This window comes from Ammospiza caudacuta, chromosome 13 (assembly GCF_027887145.1).
Source record: "Ammospiza caudacuta isolate bAmmCau1 chromosome 13, bAmmCau1.pri, whole genome shotgun sequence".
NCBI classification, from domain to species: Eukaryota; Metazoa; Chordata; class Aves; order Passeriformes; family Passerellidae; genus Ammospiza; species Ammospiza caudacuta.
The window spans coordinates 11,238,586-11,263,252 of NC_080605.1; the positions used below are offsets into that span (position 1 = coordinate 11,238,586).

The 24,667-nt window shown below is 37.4% G+C and overlaps 1 long non-coding RNA gene across 1 annotated transcript in view; it reads right to left on the reverse strand.

The window, feature by feature from the left end:
• Window positions 1–15,222: 15,222 nt before the first annotated feature.
• LOC131563635 (uncharacterized) overlaps window positions 15,223–24,667 on the reverse strand; it is a 56,844-nt gene continuing 47,399 nt past the window's right edge. The window contains exons 2-3 of the long non-coding RNA XR_009275303.1: window positions 16,561–16,611; window positions 15,223–15,728 (exon numbers count right to left, since the gene is read on the reverse strand). This is a non-coding gene — a long non-coding RNA (uncharacterized LOC131563635). The remainder of the gene's footprint in view (window positions 15,729–16,560; window positions 16,612–24,667) is intronic.

Sequence of the window (24,667 nt, forward strand, 5' to 3'; positions counted from 1 at the left end):
TTTACATAATAAGAGATGCTAGTCAAAGGTCAAAAAATGGTAGCAAACATTACTGCTGAAATTAGAGACTGATAAGGCAAATTATGACATAGTTTTTGTTTAAGGAACTGTTTTGAACTGCAAATAGTTTCAGAACTGTATATTTAATATGCATTAAAAATAATGGGATGTGCTTTGCACCAGCTTCTTGTACCAGTGTTTAATTGTGCTCGCACTGCAAATACAAACAAATACAACTATTTCAGTATTACAACTAAACACAACTCAAGAAGTATGAAGACAGTAGTTGATGAGTTGTAGATCTCCAAACCCCTGCAGTATGGCCATAACTATCACTCATCCCTTCCATGCAGTGGTTCCTATCCTTTTCCACACTTCCCAAAAAAGTTTCAATTTCTGCTTTCTCTCCATTTCCAACTGAGGCTGTAATGTACCTATGTTGCTAAACTATTATTCACATCTAGTTAGAAAGATCTAAAAGCCAAGTGAAATTTTTGTCACTGGGCAGAAAGAACTGTGATGAGTTTTGGTTTGCTGGTTGGGGGAGGTGGGTTTTTCACCCCCCAGAAACCCTCAGCTTGCCTTTCAATTTGGGCACACGGCTTGGATACAGCTGCCGTCTAAAGCACAACACCCGTCTAACAGCAAACCAAGGTATGAAATGTGAGACAACCAGAAAAATACAAACTAAAATGTATCTCATGGCATTAGAACTGTGGAAGTTTAAAGAAAAATTTGCCAAAATTTTACCACTCCAATATTCAGCCTTGGCATTTTAGTATATTGCTATTTTCTGACTGCATTACAAACACAAGGAAAACTTATTTATGGCTCCTGCCATCACAAACAGTTTCCGATTTAGAGCTTCCCAGTGGCAGCAGGAGACAATTCAAATTCTGTAAACATTCACAGAAACACCCACCAACCACCATATGATGCTATTTCTTTGTTCAAGCCAGTTTCTTTTTAATTTTAACTATATTTAGAATAAAATTTAAATGACAACAGCAACGGTTGTCATTGCTTTTTATTCTGTTAATGTTTCCAAAGCTCACTCTCAGTAACTTTGGTATTTGCTCTGTTACATGTTGCTCCTGTAACACTGACAGACAAGAACTTCTCAGTCCTGATACCCCCTAACATAGGGAAAGTCTCCAAATTATGAAACTGGGATACTGAAGCTGAAAGAGATTTTTAACTCAAGCCACCCTAAAAATCTACATTAATATCAGAAATTAAACACAAAGCTCAGAAAACATAGCATGAAGATCATATCAAAGAGATAAATAAAAAGATAACTCCATAAACACAATACCATCCTAGCTGCAGGTAGAATATTTACTGTTTGACCTGCAACTCTCACACTGCACTGTCACACATAAATCAGATTTTTGCAATACAGGGATATTTCTCTTGCAATTGCAGCAAAATCTCATTAAAATGAACTGGCAGACAGAATATTTCTCTCTTACAGAAAACTGGTGAAAAACCAATAAAAAATTCCTTGCCTGCACTTCATATTCAAAAATTCTCAGTCACTCCAGCTGTAATATTTATGCTGTCCATGTGGATAGATATATTCGAGCTGTAGAACACAGTCAATATCCTTCCCACCCATAACAAAATAAGCCATGTCTTCAGATGCCTCCATGCACTCTTGCCCACTGATTTACCATTAAACTGCCACCACAGAACACTGAAATAATAACTCCTGAAGTACAGCTTACATTTTTCCAACCAGGTTCTTGAAGGTTGGCTTTTAATTCTCCTCAGAATATATTTGATGGAGAGCACACTGGTTATTTTTATAAGCTGGCTGACTCACAACTATCCTCTCTCAATTACCAGTAACACACATTGCATGTTCAGCTTGGATTTTTGTTTGGAACAGAGCTAAAGACCAGCAACCACAGCCTTCTCACATAAATTCATTGCTCAGCAAAATTATTCATTTTCCTCTGGTACCATAATCCCAATAACTTTCACAAGCACTGAAGAAGTTTTAATTAAAACAAAGTTGATTATTCCAGCCAAAGGAATGCCTTTTTAGCTGAGTTCTCAGCTTCAGTTTGTCCCTGCAGAAATGGCCCTGAGAAACAGGGGGTGAAAAGGAGAAAATAAGATTATTTTGGTATCGGTACAAGGAAACAGAAATATTCTGTCAAGGAAAGAAGCTTTTTCTCCCCCCTAGTGTTAAGCTGTGCTACACAATCTAGGAAAGAGAGGGGCTGTCTCTCAAAGATTTTAAACATAGAGTGCTGACACCTCTTGTGTCCTTTATACAATTTGAGGGTGGCTTCTAAAGGGACAAATTATTTAAGGTTACAAATTTTTTTAGATTCTCTAAGTGCTAGAAAACTGCCCAGGAAGCAAAAGAACCAGTGACAGAAAAGGAAATTTTCCTTCTGGAAATTCAGGTCGATTAGGAATCTTTTCCTGATTTTTGTTAAAAGAAAACCAAACTAGAGTATCATGCACTCAGGACAGACAGACAAATGAGTGGATAATGTGCCCATAGCCTGCATGAGAGAGGCTGCACAGGGATCAGAAGAATCAGTTTGGTCAGAAGCTTGGCAATGAACTAGAGAGCTCAAAGTTCAAGAATCTCACAAACCCTGGCTAGGCTCACCCCAGCCAGGCCCTGCTCCTGTTCCTGCTGCCTGTGTTTGCAGCAGCAGAGTGGGGAGGGTGGCTTGGTCCCTGTTCCCAGGCAGCATCACCCAAGTTCATCATGGACAGGAACAGCCTTGCACATCACCATACCCAGATCACCCACCCACCTTAACCCCCAACTGGTCTCAGAGATGTTGAAATGAGTCTTCCTGCCTTGGGATCATGAGCTCCTTTCCCAATCCCTTCGTCAGCCTTGGCACTGGCACTGAACTGAAGGACCCCCAGCAATGTTACTGTTCCAAATTCAGCTTCCCTTAAACTGTTCATTGTAACTCTTCAACACCCAAGAACAATGAACTTAATCACACACTAATGTTATTCATTTTAATCCTGCAGATCAGCAATGAAGAGAGGTTGTTATTTAGTAGACATGTGAACAACACCCACAGTGACAACTTAATATATTCAGAACTCATCTGCTCAGTTCCATCTTCACACTCTGACCAGTTTCATCCCAAGTTCCTCTACAGACTGACTCACCATGCTGAAGAGAACTACAGGACATATACACTAATCCATGGCTTGAGAAGACACAAGGCAAAAATAGAACTGTTTTCACCACATTCTTTTCTTCCTCAATGACCCGTTTAGTGCAGCAATCAGAAAAAAGAGAAACCTGTTTAAACATTTTCTTCTCATTCACTCGGAAATATTTAAATTATGTTGAAGGGCATGAGAGCAAATGTGATCAAATTTTGGCCATGAACTATTTGAATTGACTGTATTTAATAAGCAGAGCTTGGAAATAAGCTGTATATAGTAAGGATCTAAACAGAATGAATTCAACCGTGCTTCAGTGAGATAAAATTTAATTAAGTTTCAGGAGAACAAAGTGTGAAAGAAGACAAACAGGGCTGGGTAAATTATACTCAAATATAGTACTGAACAAAGGGCACAATATGGAGAAAAAAGTTCCCCAAGAAGAACACACATTCTCTAGTAAAAAATGTGCTAGTGATCAAAATATCCAGAGTAAACAACAAAACAAACTATAACAGGAAAAGGCAACACTTCTGAGATGTAAAGCATGAATCCTAAGGAAAAGAAAAAGAGGCTGCACAGACTAAGTTGAAAGATAACTATAGATATGAAAACAGAGTTCAGGAATGAAGAAGCCAACAGTATAAAGAGTAAGAACAAAGTACCACTGGTTACTGTACATGAAAACCAAGAGATCACCTTAGGAGATGGAACTACCACAGATCCATCATAGAAAAGTAAGAGCAATTTATTAAAATAGTAATCATACATGACTAAAAACCTGACATTAATTCTTCAATCACTGTCTAAAAATAAGCTTCACAAAGGAACTGTCAGACTTATAGATGACAAGATGTCCAGCAGTCTTAAGACAACCGGAAAAAAAAATGGAAGAATTTTGAAAAAATAAATGTAAACCCAAATATACCCAACAAATTAAGCTATGAGGATAGAAAAAAAGCCTAAGTATCGAGTATAAAAAATTTCTTGGATTAGACTGTATATGGTTGTAACACGAGAAACATTTTTATTGTATGTTGTCCCCTTTTCAACATAAATTCCAAGAAATCTGACAGGTCTTTTCTTGCCTTGCTAATGAGGATTAATATGCTTTCAGGACAGATGGTTTAAAAAGTACAAGTGAAATTGTAATAAAAACCATGACACCAAAGTAGTATGTCTAAACAGATAATTAAATTGTAATCTCAAGTCAACAAGCTGAAAGTTTACATCCAGGAGTAAAAACAAAAAGTAAGAACCACCTGAAAAAAAGCTCTAGGTTTTGATTGAGGAGACACAGTGGAAAGAATTGAAGTTGCATGGATTTTAGAAACATCACTAAGTCTCTGCTTCCACCTCCATTCCCTTCCTGTCCTTCTTTCAGTCTTTTATTTCCCTCTGCACCACACAACTGAAAAGAGCATTTGGTGCAAAGTCATTAAGTAGGGTATTGGGGTGAGCCACATATGTGGATAGGGAACTGGCTTAAATGTCACAGGCAGAAGCTGTTTATGAGACAGAGCAGTTTGGGAGAGAGGGATTAGTGGAAAGCCACAAGAATCAGTATTATGCCCATTATTGTTCATTTTATATATCACTGACCTAGGAGATGAAATATGCATGAAGGTGAAGAAATTTGCTGATGAAACAAAACCAGGGAATAGAGCTTGTAAAGACAAAAGGAGAAAGGCAATAAAATTCTGAATGACAAATAGACCAGGATCACAGGCTGATACTGTTAGTGGTTTCACTGGCATCTGCAATTCATTGTAAAGAAAGGTAAGGTTATGAGATGACAAAAAAAAAAATAATAAAAATTAATTCTCTCTCCATGGCCATATGCCACAAAACATTGGCCAGGAGTTGAATATGGTCCTAGTTCTGGAAAGAACTGTAAAATCATCAACACAAGGATTAAGTGTATTTAAATTAATAAAATGAGAGATTCTAGGGTAGAAACAGAAACCAAGATTAAGACTTGGATTAAAGCACTCTAATACTGCACAGGGGACTTGAATCCACATTTTGAATGCAGAAGTAGTTCTTGTCCCCTTAGTATGAAACAAATATTTGAAGAGTGAAGATAATAAGAGCGCAATTATTGAAATTCTAGAAGTTTAGTTCACAAAAGAGTGAGCAGATAGTATTGGAAAAAAAACCCTAGAGAATGAAAATATTCTTGAAAATTATAGAATATTGAGGAGAACAAGCAAGGGAGTATATGGAATACACTCTTAGAGTGTATGGAATATGCCAAGTTGAAAATTTATTTTAAAAACTTATTTTCCTCAGCTAATTTATTTCCTGATTACACAAAGTTTAGAGAGGAAAAGGAAGTATCATGACCACCAGCATTACCAGAATGGTTCTATCAAGTTATGGTCAGAAGTGTTGAGTGTCATGCAACTGCACTGCTGTAGCAAAAGCAATTTCACATCATGCTTTATGAGTGACCACCAGATGTTGGGCAGCATCAGTTACCCCAAAAAGAAATTGAGTTGCTATAATTATTAACATCAACTTCTACTGCATGCTTGCCCAAGCCTGTATTAATAACCCAGATATTCTACAAGCAAGAACTTATTAATCAGTTTTTGAAACTGCAAGGAATTGCATGGAGAACACACCTTGCCACAGCACATCCCTTGCAATCATACACTATTTCACAAGGGCTGCACAATGTGCCAGGTTATGACTCATTCCCTCATCTTACACTGAATTCTTTTCAAAATAGTCTTGACTGTTTTATCCAGGTCTGATCAAAATCTTAGAAATTAAAAATTATTACAAGCTTCAGAGAAAAATAGATCTCTCAATAGATGGAAAAATAATCATTCAAGCATATTCTAAATATAAATGCAATACCTTTGGAATTATTACATGGTATAAGTGTTTACTGACCAAATCTATAAGACATTACATAATTTTTGTTGTAATGCTGTTGTATTATGGGGTTTTCTTAATATGTACTATTTTCCTAGCCTGAATATTCTTTTCATGCCAGGCTTAGTAACTACCAAAACCCACTTAATATTATTAGAATATTATCAACTTTCATTATATTTAATTTGAGAATCTGACAAGAGATAATTTTAAATACATTTCACTGAAATTAAAATCACAAATTGTAAAATTAATCCTAGAAGTGTCAGTTGTAATGTAATGTAATTTCACTCTCCTTGAAGTGATTCTTTATTAACTGCTACAGATTGGAATCCCAATAAAAAAGAAAAAAAGAAACAGTGAAATATTTTAAATACCACTAGCTACAAGCAGCAAGATAAAGTGAATTGGAAGGGATGAGTTCACTTGGTTTGATAACCATCTACAAATAACCAAGTGGCATTCCTGTCATCCACATTAATTACCCAAACAACTGGCACTCCTGATCTAACACCATAAAACATAACAGCAGCATTGCCTTAGGCTGAAGAGAGATGGAAAGAAAAAGAAAAATGAAAGAGTTGTTACCTCAATGTATTGTCAAATTAGATTTTGATACAAGGAGTGGTGTTAGGAGTTCAGAGGGTGCCTCTCTTCCCTTCAGGCCCTCCTGGTCTTGTTGGCCAGCAGAATAATTGCAGGAAACATTTCCAGGGGAGCCCTTTGTTAGGAAGGCTCCTCTGCAGTTGATCTATCACCTCTGCCAGCAACAGATCACTCAAAGAACCTCGAAACCAGGAGAGGCACCAGAGATCTTAATCAGAGCAGGCACTTCTCCATTTTTATCATCTAGCAAGTAAGAAAACCATTTAGACAATTTCTTTAACTTCTATCACGTGTTTGTCTGTAGCTTAGGATGTAAACCTGGATTTTACATACTCTAAAAATCAAGATGAAATTAAGCATATGCACTTGGATTTTGGGAGGGTGTGTGAGTGCAGACATGTGATTATCAGTACATTGGAACAGGTGCAGAAGCTTTTAAAAACACAAATCAATTGACCCATCACAGTTACTGGGGAAATACAAAGGTGTTCTGGCTACTTATATACAAGACCTGCTTAGAGAGAACTCATCTTACAGGAACAGGACAGATATAATTTTAATCTCCAAAACCAAAGCAAAATAGAATAAAAACAAGCCAATGGCTTTATAGAAGGCCTAGAAATACTTGCCATATTAGAATTGTACAGCAGTGGTAAGCTGAACTTGCTACATGCTGTTGCTCACTTTGGAGGGTAATTATAGTCCCTAAATAAGCTATTTAGTTGTACTCAGATGGAACAAGAAATATTTTGTTAATGCTAATTCTCATTTATATTGCAATTATGTTACATATCTTGCATCATTAGTGTTAATGAAAAAGTTACTTACCAGTGTTGTCTTTTCTATAGCAAGTTTGAATTTCCAAATGAGACTTAAAAATATTATGTATGTGATAAACAGAATTATTTGATAATATCTTGTATCATTACTGGATTTTTAAGACAATCACTTCAATTGGTGGAGGATAGACCAGGCCTCCTGTTAGTGCAATGATTGAGGTCTTTTACAGAATGCATTTCCTTTGCATTTTCTCTCTTTATTGTGGCCATTAATATACTTGCTCCTAAATCAAGAATTAAAAGGCTTCCTTTAGTTTAGAGTAATTTCCACTCACTTTGTATTGACATAAATAAGTTCATAAGGTGAAAAGGGCTGTAGATTCAGCATTTAAGTTTATGGGCATTTGTCCTCATGTAACATGGAAAAATGCTGCCTCCTGTGACAGCAGGGAGAAAGAATCACTACTGATTGAAAATCATTTTATACAGATGTTTGCTTGCAGGCAAGTGAGCCTAAGAGAATAGAGCAGAGGATAATGATACAGACCAGGCCTGCCAAAAACTAATTCACCAGGTTTTGATCAGAAAGTAGATGGCAACTGATGGCTTAACACAAGCTGTTCTGAAATGCATCATGAGATGAAAAATAAAGAACAAAAGGCACATTTCCAAAAAAATACAGTATGTGCCCTGAAATCCTTTGCTGTTCTAACACAGATGTTATTTTACTATTTTCAGTCTCCTTTACAGTTTACTTACAGTTCCTAAAAAACAACAAAAAACTTTCTATTCTCTTGCAACAGATCCTTAAGTGCAAATGTCATTTCCTGGCACCCCATCAGTATATGCCATCACATATTTTAAATGCACATCATTAGTGATATCAAATCCAAAATATTAAGTATTTGATTAGTTTCTAAATGGAAAAAGTTACCTTTATTTCTTGAGTATTTAAAAAACACCCTAACTTCTGCCTTTAAGTTGCTCCCTTTTACTTCTCCTCCTCCTCTGGTTTTTCCTCTGTCCCTAAGCAATACCATCTCAGTAACTCATTTTCCCTATCCCATGCCATACCGGGGGTTGGCAGGCACAGTGAAAAACGATAAAAGAAGCTCACTTCTTTTGGGTACAATGTCAGCCTGCTGAGAGAGACTTTTTCCTTCACTTCACCCTTCTCAGGCCACGAGACTTGCTCTGGCCTGAAGGACAGGGGAGTTCACTGCTCCAGCGCCTTATTTTGCTTTCTACATAAATCCCAGTAGCGCCCCCTTACCTGACCTCATATTCTTGATGCCTGCTACCTACAGATCATTTTCCTTCCATTTCTTTAAGAGACTTCTCTGAATGTCAAACCCCTGATGGCAAAGCTGTTTCTTTTTCTTAAATCATCCACACGTTCCACAGAAAACTTTCATGTCACATGTCTCTGCAACAAATTGCACACAACCACAAAAAAGTGGTTTATCACTTCTTATATGAAAACTCTTAAGTAAATTAAATGGTGGTTGCGGTTTTTTTTTTCCTTTTTAGGGAGTAAAAATATATTCTGTCAGATTAAGGATGACTTCATAAGATACCATTTAATCCTCTACAGTAGAGAGAAGTAGCACAAATCTCTTCCATATTAGTTGTGAGATTGTCACCTCTCGAAAGAAATTCAGCTTTCACATGGAATTCCCTATATTGCACAAGAACAATCTGTCAGCTGCAAAATTACTTGCCCCAGAAATATGATTCATAGTGCTGCATGACCAAAAACCAGCCCCAAACACCAGTATTGACCCCAATGCCAGAAGTGACACCACAGGAAAGTAGACAGCACCTGAAATATAAGAAAGGAGGAAAGAGAACAAAAGCCCACTGAAACTTGTCCATTTACTGAATATTTTGCACCATTTTCAGAGATAATCTTGATGTCAGAGTTAACTAGTCAACTAGCTAATCATAAGCTGGAAGCAATTTTAGCTACTTTCAGTATCCTTGATAAACTGGTGATTCAATATGCCAGTGTGAGTGATGAATTTCAGTGGTTTCAGGATGAATCTTACAGTATATTATACATGTCATAACAATCCCACACTCTCCAGAAGTTAGTAGTCATGGAATACATCACACAGTTTGACAAGCAAATCTCTCAACAAGATCTACGTTTATCTCCCATGACCTACAAAGCAACTCTTATCACAAAAAATGGAGCAAGCCCAGCACATCTCAAAATAAAGACAGATTGAGACAAACCTATCTGCTTTAAAGAACAGCCTCAGAGGACTATCAAAGTAAGCTAAAGATATATGTGCTCTCCCACAGCAAGATTTTGAAATCTATCTTAACCCAAACTGGGATGTTCACAGCTTGGAGGAAAAAAATATAAAGAAAAATAAAAAAAGGAAAAAATCCTAACCCTGCGAAGTGCCAGGAACTAATAAGAAAACAGATAAGTTCCAAGGTCTTACATTCCATATACCATATATTGTACTAAATAGCATCCTAATAGTGGGTAAGGATCAACTGTAATTTCTGCCAGAAGTAACCAAGGAAACCACTCATCTAAAAGTGCAGACATGGCGGGGGAGGTAGGAAAGGAAATGGACTCAAATCCAAACTCTGAAAACTTGGAAAGCTATCTGCAGCAAGCCTCCAAAAGATGCAGCTGTTTGGAGAAACAGCTTATACATATTTATTGAAACATTTTTTTGGTCTAAAAATCACAGTGAGGATGGAGCCGATTCTCATACAGAACTAAGAACAGGCAATATGGACTCTGAGGCAGCGGTGCTGGGGCAAGTCAGGATCCACGTTTTGGAAAGTCTTGTTCACAAGGTCTGAAACTTAGGCAGTTCAGAGAATCACAACAGAGTGTGGCTTGGAAGAGACCTCAAAAATCATCTAGTTCTGACTATGGCAGGGACACCTTCCACCTTTTCAATAGTCTCAGTCAGAAGCTGTCTGCATCCCTGAAAGCTGAGTGCTTTGAATGACTGAACGTGGAGCAAACATCTGCTGCTACATTCACCTCAAGAATGCACAAACCCAGCCCATTCCTGTCTGGCAGCCCAGAAACCCACTGGACATGCATGATATCTCACACTGGATCTCAGATTTCATAAAGGATTTCTGCCTCGGACAGGTAGGTGTGATTCTGAGAGCAGCCTCAAAAGATGTTTTAAATATGGGGCTGAAGCTGGTCAGAAAACCTTTAAGCAGTAGAAATTGATAGCATTACTCTTTCTTTGAAGCACTGCACTACAAGGTTTCTTTGCAGATCTCTGAATGGCAAGACCTTTTAAAAATAACCTCAAATATTAATACTGTAGATGGCTCTTGAGAGCTATCCCTGACAATTCCCAAAATCTTTATTGATACAGAGCACATGCACCAGTAAAACACAGTCCAAAGTTTTTAATCTCAAGACATGCATAACTCCCTACAGTATTTTGTCTACATGCTTAATGGAGCATTAATTGCTACCAGCTCATTTGCAAGATTCAATTTACTAATTCAACTCTACAGAATTGCATATAGCACCTACCTCCATCCACGCCCCAATACCACTACTTGAATTGAAAACACACAATTGTTCATAGAAATTTGAGTATTTCTAGATGGCCATGCACTAATTTCTTGCTAAAAATCAATGAGAATTTAGCATCTACCTGACCTTAAACAGACCATAATTGTCTCAAATATTAGGAATTTCTTCTTACTCAGATACAAAAGATATTAATCAGGGGCCAGGACAGACCCCATAGTGAGAGTTGTGAAATTTTGTTTGCCTTGGTGTTAACTACAGAACTTTGTCAGTCAGTTCTTCCTTAGGTTACCATTGTTACTTGATTATTTACTCTACAAAAATTATTTAAAACTTCCAGAGCACTCTAATTTAATGCCTATGTCTATCAATATTAAATATACTAATGGCAGAATATAGTCTGCAATACTGTTTGAATGTTCTGATGCTTGACTTCTAGTAGTTAAAATTAGCCCCTTTATTATTGGTTGCACCATAGTTAAGTTTTGGTTTTTTTTTCTTGTTGGGTTTTTTTTCTTCTATGCACATGATAGGGGTTTTCTGTTGAGTCTTTTTTTGGGTTTTCTTCAACTTCAAACCAGTTAGAAATAGATTACAGCACTACAGCTGTGGTAGAATAGAAAAGAGAAAGAGGAATGTCTCCATGCAAATTCACAAGCTGAGGGAACACTTTTTAGCAACTTAAAAACCAGCTGCAAAACTAATTAGCCAAAATATTGGGGTATTTTCCTCTTGAAAAATAAAGAAATACTCCATTTCACAGCCATGTGTGCCCACCTCCCAACTAACTCCTACGTGCCTTACAGCTTGGAATGGGATGATACTATCTCTGTGAATTTAACTATTTAGACAAAGTGGAAAAAAGTTAAATCACAACAAAGATGGAGTAGAAATCTGTATGGATCTAGGAGGAATTCAGGAAGCAAGGCCTCACACAGGAAGAGAAAAAGAAATACTGATGTAGCAGAAGTAAAATGAAGGAAGATGGTTGTAAATATATTTCTGGAGGGTAAGGGGAAAGACAGAGATTGCTCATTTTTTGGCCTAATGAATAAACCATTTTAGTTCCTCCCCCCTTATGCACCTGCTGCTTTGAAAAGCCCCTTCCACAACCAACAACTGAACAGCAAATGCTGCACAATGACTCAAATGTTGCTGGAGCCATGCCAGCAAAAATTACCACTCTTCAACCAAGATAAACATCATATTACTTCATTACCCTTTTAAAACATATGCAAATTAAATCCATTATTCTTTTTTCTTACAGAAATGAAGTTCCTTTGGCTGGAATTCAACAGCTCCTTTTGTCATCATTGACCATGAATGGATGAACTTCATGTAGATGATGCCCATTTCCCATCTTTGAATCAAACATTAATACCATTTGACAGTAATAAATAACATTTATCACAATAGGGATCTACTAATGATTTTCCCACTAAGCTGGCTCATCAGAACCTATCAGCTGACAACTGCATAAATGAGATTAGCATAACAGCTGCCTATGACAAATGTATCTAAATCATTTTAATGCCAGCTAGCTCTTTGATCTCCCTATCACGTTGTTGCCAAAACTAAATCCATTTCTTCAAGATACATGTTGTTTATTACAGATACATGTGTATATTCCACACCATTATGTACTCAAGAGAGTTCAGTAATTAAAAGAATTAAAAATACTGATTGGATACTGCCACTATAATGTAAACTCACAACACTGCATGTCAGAGCAGCATTCCACAGCCTACTTAATTCCCCACCTCCCACCCTGAATTGTAGGATTTAGTGTTTAATAGCTGTTTGTTTCTCTGAAACAAAATACATGTTTTAACATAAATAAGTGTATTAGCTTCTCTCTCTATTGCTTACACAAGCATCATTTTCATACAATTTAAACTAATTCCCAATAATATGGGACTTGGTTCCATGCACACATCAAAGCAGCAATTCACTGTGTTAGTATAAATACAAAACTGACAAGGAAAGAAAAACTTGCTGGTAGAGAAACCTGTTTGTGTTTTAACTGCTACCACAAGCGAGACCTATGAGACTGTTGCGCAAACTCATGAGAACAGATTTCAGCCTGAACCCAAGGCCAATGGCTCTTTTTCCACCTCTACAGCAATGTTGTTAAAAGCACTCAAACTTCCAAACACTTTGGCAGGTGACAGTCAATGAATTCCTCTACCTGAATTCAGACTGACAGAGATCTTTAGGTCCTTAAGGGCACGGGGGCTTTCTTGATGCCTCAAACACAAGGGAAAATGCCCTCAGGGGCTTCAAAACCCCAGTGAGATTCACAATCATGTCGTCTTCTGCTTCCCCAAAATATTTTCAAATATTTTTACTTAAGTATGGTAAAATTGCTTTAAAACATATATCTATTTGAATATATTGGCACCTAGACCTTTCCAAAGACTGCCTCCCTCCTCCCCAGCTGAATAATGTTGAAGCCACCAATTTGAAATTTGCAGAATTGCCACTGATTTTCTTAAGCTTATACCAAGCTTTTGATGAGTTGACAGATAAAGTAGCATCAGGCATGCCTACACTTGAGTGCCCTTGATTTAAAAATCTGTATTCACACCTTTCATGCACTGTGTAGCTTTATGTGCATTTATTTTGTAGGTTTGTAGAGATTTGCATTTGTTTTCCCATCAGTGTTTTCAGGTGAGTTCTACACCAAAATATTCACAACTGTTTATACTTGAATCATCTTAAGGGCTATTCAGTGAAGAGATAAAAGACAAACTAGGTATGTGTGCTGCATTTAAAATTACAAAAACACATATCCATTTACACAGTCAGCTAAGTAAATTCTAGAACATGAATTTGGCTTCCACTGAAAACCAATACTGGAATCAGAGTTCAGCTTTCCCAGAAGTAGCACCAGTTCATGGTGGAAAAGGTTTCTAAATGAGAACTTTGGAGGGTATTGCAAAAGCATGGAAAATGTGCAAGTAGGCAAACTAATGAGATTGCAGACTGAGAACTGTTAAAGTATTCAAGTTATAATGCTTTGTAGCAAATATCTTGTTTTCAATGTTCTAACATTCACAGACACTTTATTCTTCCTTGCATTTCAGTTAAAATTCATGGGATGTTTTCTCCACATATTTTTCAAGTGTGCCTGCATTTTTCATATCTTTGAAAAATTTCTGGCCATTATTTTTCATGTAAAATGGACAGAATCTATGGTCTTTTGTCCAGGGCTTTTGTCTTGGGAAGCAGGCCATTTTTCATGGATGAAACTGAGGCACACACTTTCAGTTTTGACAGCATTTCTTATCATTCCCCACAGTTAGCATTGTCAACTTTCATTATTTAATTCTGAAGTACAAGGAAGGCTGATTTATACCCATGATGTATAATTACAGGCAGATGGAGTGCTTGGAAAGTAGAAACACTGAATTAGGGCTGTAGTAAGTGCCTTTGAGCCTCCTGTGAAAAGTCCTGTCTATGCCACCAGCTAAAAACAAAAGCTAAACAATTTAAACTAAATTAATTCATGCTGTTGTAAGCACTGAGTTAATGAAAGTGAATACAAAACTAATAAAGTACATTGGTTGTGGTTGTGAGGTAATTTAAATTGTTTTTAAGTACAAATGCTGAAATGTGTTTGTATTAATCAATATCATCTCTGAATGTGCTCATGGTCAAAAGGCTTTTTTTTTAACCTCCACTTCACTTGAAATCATTTTGACACAAGTCCACTCTGCATTTTGAAGAGAGACGTGCTTTCTACAGTTCTTTCATATGATAATATACAGTATATTTTCAGCTGTCTTTTTAAAGTTTAAACAAATGGAAGGCTTATTAAGAAGATATCATAATTACATGCAGCTATTTTACTAGCTCTTATCTGAAGCAAAAGCAAGCAATTAGTTGAGAACATAAATTCATTCAAGACATTTACTGAACATGAGGGAATAGACCAGTGGGAGAAAATAGGCCCATTTTAGTGTTTCATCTTCCCTGCAGAAATACAGCAAACCTATTCTAGTAGATTTAATGACACCTACAAAATAGCTCCTTTTTTTTTTTAAATGAACTTATATTTCAGCAGACTCCTTAGCAAACACACAAAAAATAAAAATTAAAATCCCTCCAGTAGCCTTAGACTGTGCTCAGCTACTTTGACACACAGTAAGGAGTTACTCTTTTAATAGGCACAGAAAACATCACTGGAGCAAGTGGTAACCAACCAGAAACAGAAATCTAAGCCCACTGCACTCTTGAGATGCAGTATTGCTTTCAAATTATGGCGTATCACTAATAAATACAAAAAAAAAATTTGCTTGAAGCTGAATGCAGACACCAAAAGGGAAATATTAGGAACAGTATTACATTTTATTTCATTTTTCTCTGCTTTTTAAGCATTTTATTCCCTAGAGTGATGATCACTACAATCTCCAGCCCCAGATATACAAAATTTTTCACATGTGTTTAATATAAGCACTTGAATATGTGTATAGAAGACTAGAGAGGCACTTTTAAGCTTTGAAACTAAGAGACCTGGTTCTAAGTGACAGCCTGGGAGGGTGGGAAGGAGGAAGGACAGCCTTGAGCTGCCACTTGAGCTGTCCCAGCGATGGTGGTGACATGCACCAAAAGGTTACTCCCAACCACAGCAGTGACTCCCAGCGTACCAAAACCACGTCCCAGAGCACCAGATTTAAGCTGCTCAACTCCACGTGGCAGGGGCCAATGAAAGCAGAAGGGACAAGACTGGGGATGAAAAAGTTCTTCATTGCCACATGACATCTCCATCTCAAGCTCTGTGTTGAAGACATTAACATTTTTGTCATAACAAAAAAAATTTAATTAAAGGAGGGAAGAGGGAATATAAAGTCCAAGGTTCTTAATGGTTACTCCATTATAGGCAGGTTCCACAATTAGTAAAAGCCTTCACTGGATTTCTTCCCAGATCATTTGAGACAGCTCTTCAGGTATATAAATTATCATTTTGTTAATGCAGAGCTCACAGAGGTGATTTTTAAGTCCCCCAAATGCAAACAATATATAATGGTTACTTCTCGTGTGAGATTTACTTTTTAGTATTCCCATTTGATTATTGAAAGCCAAACAAAGATAACTTAAGACACATATTAAAATTATTCCCTCCTCTGCTTTTGTTTCGTGGGTAAGCAGGACAAAAAGTGGAAGAGGATTGGAAACAAGATTTTTTTCCCCCTACTCTTACTGGAAACACAGTTAGCAATTTCTCACTTATTTAAGATAACACCTACATGCAAATCTTCCTTCTCTAAAGAGAATAAAAAATATTTGTGCTAGAATTTGCTGATGTTTTCTACACTAGTATAAAACAACTGTTTTTCTAGCAGAAGCATTTGTCATCCACATAGGCAGAGAAGTATATAATCTTTCTGCAGTTCTCTTCACTGGCAAATCTCAGTAAAATTAATTCATTTTGAGGAACAGTCTAATGACTTTTTTTCCCTCCTCTTGTCACCAGTTGGGTTCTGAATTTTTCTTCTAATGAATGCAATATAATTCATGCATAGTCACTACTGAACCCAGCAAATTCATAATTAGTGCCAATTTTGCACCTGCTGTTATGGGTAGATGCTATTCACTTTAATTTGATACCTTGATTATTCATTGGAAACTTCAGGAGACTCCAATTATCTTACACATTTCCTGAAAATAACATAAAATAAAAATCAGAAAAAAAAATGTTTTTGAGAACTTTCTAGTAATGAAGACCCCAACCCAGCAATACACCTATATTGGCTAAATATGTACACACATTGCATTGATGAACATATCCCCAAGATAGTGGTAATTTTTCACATGTTTACAGATATACATTACAGTTAAATTTAACCATTTTTTTAAGCTATTAGCTAAAGCTGGAATTATTACAGATATTTTGATGCAATAATTGATCCTGCTATTCTATGAGTGCCTGCTTCTGATATCAATCCAACTACACAGAACCTTCCTACCACATGGCATTTCTTTTTCCATATTCTGGTGGGTCTTCGTTGCTGAAAGCAGGAACACATTGCATATACAAGTATTGAGCACAGACATGCTGCTTGCATGTCTCTTCATGACTATATTCATCTCCCTGCTCCATATCCCACCACACCCAAAGCAATCAGACATATTTGACCATTTAAACATGGTTTTGTTCTCTAAACCTATCTCCCAATAGACTTTTTTTTTTTTTTAGAAGCCTGAGACGTAAGAGTTTCAAAAAGAAGAGTGAGGGAATGGAATCAGCCTGTATGGACATAGCAAAATGGAAACAACTCCTCTGCTAGTCCTGCAAGTGTTTTATAAACCGAACAGTCTGGGTTTAAATAACATATAAATAATATAAATAACATTTCTGCACTGGTGCTACTAAAAAGAACAGAGCACATTTGACACATGAAGATGGACTTAGAGCTGAAAACATACCAGAGACTGTTCCCAAAAATGGGCTGGCACGTGGAGATTTCTAGACTGGATCAGCCAGGAATCAGTTTATAGAGTATAAAATGTGACTCTCAAAACATTTTCAATTCTGCCTCACCCTCCAGCATTCAAAAGAGAAAACACACATGGGCCACTGCTAGCTGGTGACTGCATCTATCATCAGTAATCAGGCCCTCCACTGTTGTGGGTGGTTTTAACATCAGCAGAATTGGTGTTCCTGCCCAATCAAAGCTTTTTATCTTTTGCTTTAGAAAGAAACAACATTGCATGGTATTACTAAAGAGAATAGTCCTTCCCTCTCCCACCCCACATTAAAAACAAAACAAAACAAAAGAGTTGAAAGCATTTGTGCTTTTTCTTGGTCCTGAAGCAAGGTTTTCCTGACTCAGCTTCCATCCTTAATAAGCAGTGTAATGGCTCTCAAGATGATTAGCATTACAGTTATAGACTGAGTTCACTATTAGAATATTAATGGAAAATGCTATTATTTTAGAGTTACAGAGATATAATGGGAATTAGACAATAAGGAACCGCATAATGAAGAATTTCTTCCAATACTAAAGAAGTCACTATAAGTGGATACAGAACTATCAGACACATGAGCACTGAATGAGCTTTTTCTAAAATTTTCAGTTCTGGGGTCTCCAAATTAGGAGGATTATATAGTTCCTAAAGGGATACTGATGCCATTGTCAGTGAGGGGCATTGCTCAGGACCACTGCCTCCCAGTAAACAAGTGCAACAACTTAACTTAGGCACAGAATTCACCGCATGTGATAATCGCAGCACAAGGCAATCCTTGCTGGGACAACGCAGTCATGCAAAGAGCTGAATTTGCCCCACACAGCTGCCTATGGCTGCAGGCAGCTAACAAATCTCTCAAATCCTCCGACACACACCCTGAGCTCATTGCAGAGCTATGGGTGACTTTCTGTGGAGGTTGTAAATACAAGAGGACATTTGCCCTGTGGGGTTCTTGCAGCCAGAGTGGATTTGGGCTGGCCATGCAAGCCAGGGCCCCTCAGCTGCTCGAGGCATCTTGTCTCCATCACCCCTGGTACAAACCTCACCCCTGCCAGCTCTAAAGGACAGCACAGGATTTATACTATGACAGATATCCAAGAGCTACAGCTCGGTCAATCAGATTAGCCATCTCCACAATGGTACTAAAAACTGTGAAGATAATTTCTGCTATAAGACAGTGGTTTCCTCAAGAAGAAAATTCACAGGTTCTACAGTCCCATTTTTCAGCCAATCATGCTATCCATTATAACTGTGCTTAATTTATTTTTTTTTTCCTGTCCAGGACAATATTTGGAACCTTAAAATAACAGAGTTCAACTTGTTGAAACAAGGAATGATGTGTATGAAAATCAATCTAAAGCAGCAGTTGGTGCTTGCATGCTGGCTCACTATTATGAATTTAAGTGTTACACAGGAAATTATTTGCATTCTTGTTGTTTCAGTGGGTGACTACAGTGAACACAGACTCACTACAAAAAACACTGGAATTCATCAAACTTGCTCTTCAAGCTAGTAATGAATCTATTTAAAAGTGCCTTCTGCTGACTCAAGGGTTGACAATATGTATTAAAACTCAGTTTTAGCATACACCCAAAAAGCCATGAATATCATATCTTAAATTCTATCATGATGCTAGAATTCAAGCTCACTTCATTTCTGATCTGGACTATAAAGATGAGAAGGTTTAAGAAAGTCCTCAGGACATAGGGAAATCACCATCTTTGTTGCTGTAAAATAGCCATGGATATGTCTTTGGGAGAAATATCTCCATCCATTTCCAATCATGTAAATATGTTCAAACCTATGGGAGGAAGACAAGCTGCTTCTCCCCCTTTATCTGTTGTACAAAAAGATGCTGCTTTGTCTTTAGAGCTCTGCTGATGCTGCCTTCAGCAAGCCAGTGCTCCATTGTTATTACTGTCTTTTCATTTGCCTCTAGGGGCTCAAAGGATGGTGCAGATGGTAAACAAACATGCTTTATGGTCTTGGAGCTTAGACTGAGAAATTCAGATTTGCTTTTCATTTCTGAAATGCAGCTAAGCACAGAAATTACTCAAAATTATTATCAAGCTGCTCCTAAGTCCTGTGCAACTCCTCTGTGATTGTACTACCTAGCAGAGATGCCTCCTCTCAGTTTCCTGAAGTGACTGACAAGTATAAAAAATGCTTTATGTACTAGAGTATTTAATTCTACTTACATTGTATTGACACAAGCTGCTGTTCTAATAAATTTAATTTTTAAAACCTGAAGCCTTATATCATAAACATATGATATTATTCACATAAGTTGCACAGTCCTGAATTGCAAATACCAGCCCAGTTTACAACTTGAATAAGGACAAAGTAGACATCTCCTGCCATCCTGCAGCTAGCTGTTCTCTCTTCTATCAGAAGCCTTGGTCACCCTCAAAGGCAAATAGTTTAAATTCTACCAACAGTTATATCCCTGTCTGACCAACAGAGATCCAAGCATCAGTGTGTGTACAGACACATCATTGGAGAAAGTGCTTTCCTAAGGATCCTGCAAGATAGAAAACAAAGCACTAAAATGTGGTGGCAGTGAAAGAAGCAAACTAAAACACCTATAATCCTTCAGTTTTACACCTAGATTTACTCAGCCAGCATATAACCCACCACATTTGCAAGTATGCAGCTCTGAAGAGAGTCCCAGCAAAACTCCAAGACAGGTGGAACACAAGTGCCAGACAGTGCAACAGCAGCTCCTCCAGCCAGGTATCCCACACTTGCAGCTCACCCACAAACACCAGGATCTGGCAGCTTCTGCCTAGTCAGACATGCACATCCTACTGCCTTAATTTCTTCCCACTTTATATTTTATATATATATATATATATGCACACAAATACACTATGAATATAACTTATACTAAAGATGGAGCAAGACTCTTTGCAAGAGCATGTGGTGACAGGACAAAGGGGAATGGCTTTAAATTGAAAGAGAGTATGTTTATATTTGATATTAGGAAAAAATTCTTTGCTCTGAGGTTGGTAAGGCACTGGCACAGGTTGCCCAGAGAAGCTGTGGCTGCCCCATTCCCTGCTCCAAGGCCAGGCTGGATGGAGCAAGCTGGTGTACTGCAAGGTGTCCCTGTCATGGCAGGGGGTTGGAACAAGGCGATGTTCAAGATCCCTTCCAATGAAATCCATTCCATCATGTTATTATATACTGTTTTGCGTGTATAAAGAAAAAACACAAACTACACTTATCACAGCCACATTCTTCTTCCCAACCCCTAGAACCTGTTCACCTCATGAAGGTGGCTTTTTGACCCTGTGTTTCCTCTGAAACTTCAAAGTCAAAGTTTCAGTCCTCAAAACCTCCACTGTCTCTTTGGAAAGTGGGGAAGGAGAAGGTTGCCCTCAGAAATCCACAGGCACTTGCACACAACTTCAGCGCTGTCACCCAGACCCACCACAGAAATGCTGAGGCTGCACTGCATGCCATTTCTCCTTCTGTACAACCAGCAGCTCAAATGTTCTCCACACAGAACTAGAAGGCTGAAATTCATGTCCTGTAGGATATCTGTGGTGGCTATACTGTGGAAACTGAAGGAATTTGAGGAGGGCAGAGATCTGCAGAGTTTGGTTTAGGTATCATTAGAACCTCACTGACAGTCCATGAACAAAAAGTAGACTAGCTGAAAGTGTTGTCAAGACTGCGTTACTGCTTTACATGTAGTCCAAAGTAAATAAAAATTCTTTGGGGCACATGAAGGATTTTGTTCAAGTATTCCCACACACAGACATACATTAAATAGAAAAAACAAAACAGACATTTTTCTTTTGCAACACAACACTAACAAAGTATTTCACAAGCATAATTGCATCTTCCAAAAACCATCCCCTAGAGCCTTATAAAAAACCCACAGCCATATAAATGTATGTGTCACTCAGGAAACAGTTTACTCAGTGTCTGGTTTTCTCTCCACCCATTCCTTGAAGATACTTTCTTTGAAGACAATTTGTGCATATACTATAATGTCTTGCTCACCGTTACTTCCTAGGCAAATCCAATCAGATATTCATTTTCACCAGGTAAGTTTGAGCATGTACCTCTTTTCTATTCTTTAGCAGTTATGCAAGACAGCACAAGAAGTTGCCACCTGAAGTGAGTTTCTTTATAATTTATGGCACTGACGTCCATCAAGACTGAGTCATTGACCACCACCCTATGGATGTCACCATCCAACATCCTCCTTTAACCATGATCTTATCTACTCATCAAATCCATCTTGCTCTAATTTAGAGAGAAAGATGTTGTGGGGACTGTGTCAAAGGCTTTACAAAAGGCCAGTTAAAAAGGCATCTTCCCTTCCCACTGTGTGGCCACTCCATCATAGAAGGCCACTGGGTTGGTTATCCCCACAGAAGAATTAGCAGCAGTGATTTAAGGGACAGCTCACCTCTAACACTCATTTCATATGCTAAGGACAGACAAATGTAACTTGCAAAAGGTTCTTAAGAACAAAACATTTCATGATTGATCATGATACACCCCACACTGCAGCATGGGATCACAAGACTAGCACAAGAAAATCTGTAATAGCAATTTAAGGGCACTGTTCAGGGGTTCAGTGAGTAGAGGGAATAACTAATGAAAAAGGTGGGGAAAAAAATATCACAGAAAAAAGGCCACAATTAGGGGTACCTTTTGGAATGAAGAATAAAGGCTCAGGAAGGGGTATGTTTAAAGCACATTTAACAGTGTTTGAAACTTTTTTTTTATCCTGTTCAAGTCACAGTTTTTAATGAGACATTACAGATTAAAAGGGGGCAGAAAAAATTTGAATGAACAATCAGAAGAGTGTTTGAAAATGGGGAATATCTGGGGGGGTTAAGGGAAAAGCATTTTACAGAAATCTTGGTTACAAAGGTTGAACATAGCTTTCACATTCAATACCACTGTTGAAAAGCTATAATTTCAGCTGGATATTTCATTCAAAACCATGCAAAAGAAAAAGGAAATATTGATCTAATAGCTAAAATACATACATCTCCCTAGAAATACAAAGACAATATTTGCTCGAGCTCATTTAATGTGATAAGAAAGTACCACAATGACTTGTAGCAATTATAGAAAAAATACTGCAATTTCAAATTACAGAGAAATAATGTGTACTTATTTATCAATTCAGCTTCAAATGTTGTCCCATTTATTTGCTCCATGAAAAATGTAGTTTAGATATTGCATGTGCATATATTTTTCGACAGAATACAGCAGAGGCATGAAGTGCATAATCTACAATTCTTATAAGGCAAAGGGCACCTCAGAAGGAGATATTTCAATAGCAAATTGAGCTGGAAGAAAATGTGTCAGTTCAATTCACCAAATTGAAGAGATTTCATTTTAACCTACTTATCTCAATGCTCCATGAGAAAGATTTAAGAATGGATACAACAATAAACCCACCAGTAAAAAATGAGATTCTCAGATGCTAAGCATTCAAACCCAGCTCTCATGGTATTATTTATCAGCAATTTTAAAAGATCTGAGCTCTTTGAAATGGTTCCCTACTTAAACCATAAAATCTTAAAGAAAACTTATCCTCAGACCTCAAGATCTTGGAGATACTTGATATCAGAGTTGAAAGCTTTGCAAGTAAAGCCAGCAGTAATATCTAGTCATGATAGCCAGCATTTTTCATGGTACCACTTCCAAACTCTCTTTAGGCAATGTATTGAGAAGCTTATTCACTATACAGGCTAGTTCAAAATTGCATATTTGAATCATACTCAAATCAGATATCATTCTCATTTGCAGAACTGTAGAACAGAGCTTAACCCTACCTAATCTGGCCAATGCATTCAAAGCCTCTACCAAATAGGTTCATTGCCTATAAACAGCTCACTGCTCCTCTTGGGCTGGCCAGCACACACACACCTGTGTTGGGAAGCCATGGATTTTCTTGCTTGGCAGAACATACAATTCTGTGAGAGGAAATACTGCCAACACTGCCTGAAGAGGATTTGGAAGGGACAAAAACCAGGGAAGACTTCGAAATACACAAGTTTCTCAATTAAAGACATTAAATTTTTGCCTTGTTTTTAGTAAATAAGTGCAAACTACAGAAGTTATGGAAACAAAATACTACAATGTGTGATATAAGGTGGAAAGAGATGCTAAAACTCCTTGGAAAAAGCATATTAAATAGCAATTGGAAGATAGGAGATTTAAAGGCGAGAGAGCCTGGAACAACAGAACGTCACAAGTGTAGTACTAACTGTGCCAGGATTATCATATTGTCTTTGTAAATTCATTTAACTCCCACTTGGAGAAGTATCTCTACTTTCTGTGGGTTCTCTTCCTGACTCCCAATAGTTTTAAACACTGCCTGAATTTGTGTGAAGCCCACACAATGCAATCAGTATGTTGTTATACTGTCCCAGAGTTCACAGCAATGTTATTTTGTGCATCTCTTGACTGTTGAAAGAATGTGAAGAAAAAAAGCAGTCCCAGAAGACTGAGATTTTAAACACATGTTTAACACCACTAGTTACACATTGTAAAAAACATCGCACAAGGATCATCTCTATTAAAATTCTAGTCACAGCTCATATTAAACCAGCTTATTCTTTTCTATTAAATAAATAAATTACTTGAACTCAGGAACTGTTTGTAAATTTAAATACTATTCCTTTGCAGAAGTTTTTTTATTCTTACTACAAGCATTGGTCTTGACAAAGACTAAATTGCAGTGTTTGGTAGGATTTTCCTATTTCTTTTTGGAACAGCAGAGAGCTGTTAGGGAAGTCTGAAATTGTGTCACTCCAGAACTTGTTTTTGTCTTTACTCTCCAAGTTCTGTCTTTTATACTATTAATTCTGTGGCTGTATGATCATGATAATGTGCTATGGCATTTCATTCCAAGAGACCAACCACAGAGCCTGCTCAAGACACCTGCACAGTCTGAGGGTTGATTTTAAAAACCAGACTTCACTCACCAGTATATTGCCAGGTTATTGAAAACAGGTACAGATTCACCAAAAAAATATTCTCCATTCATTCTCATCACAGAAAAAATAGTGAACTTTTCAATTGTCATGAATTATGGGGTAGATTTAGTTCCTTCTACAGCTTAAACAATAATTGTAATACTACCTCTGCACAGATTTGTAAGGGTCTTTCAAGACCAGTGGAGAGCCATGACACAAACATCCATTTATGCCAAGTCTGGGAGATAAACTTTCACCTCCCTAAGCTGAACAGGTTAATACAGTGCATCACC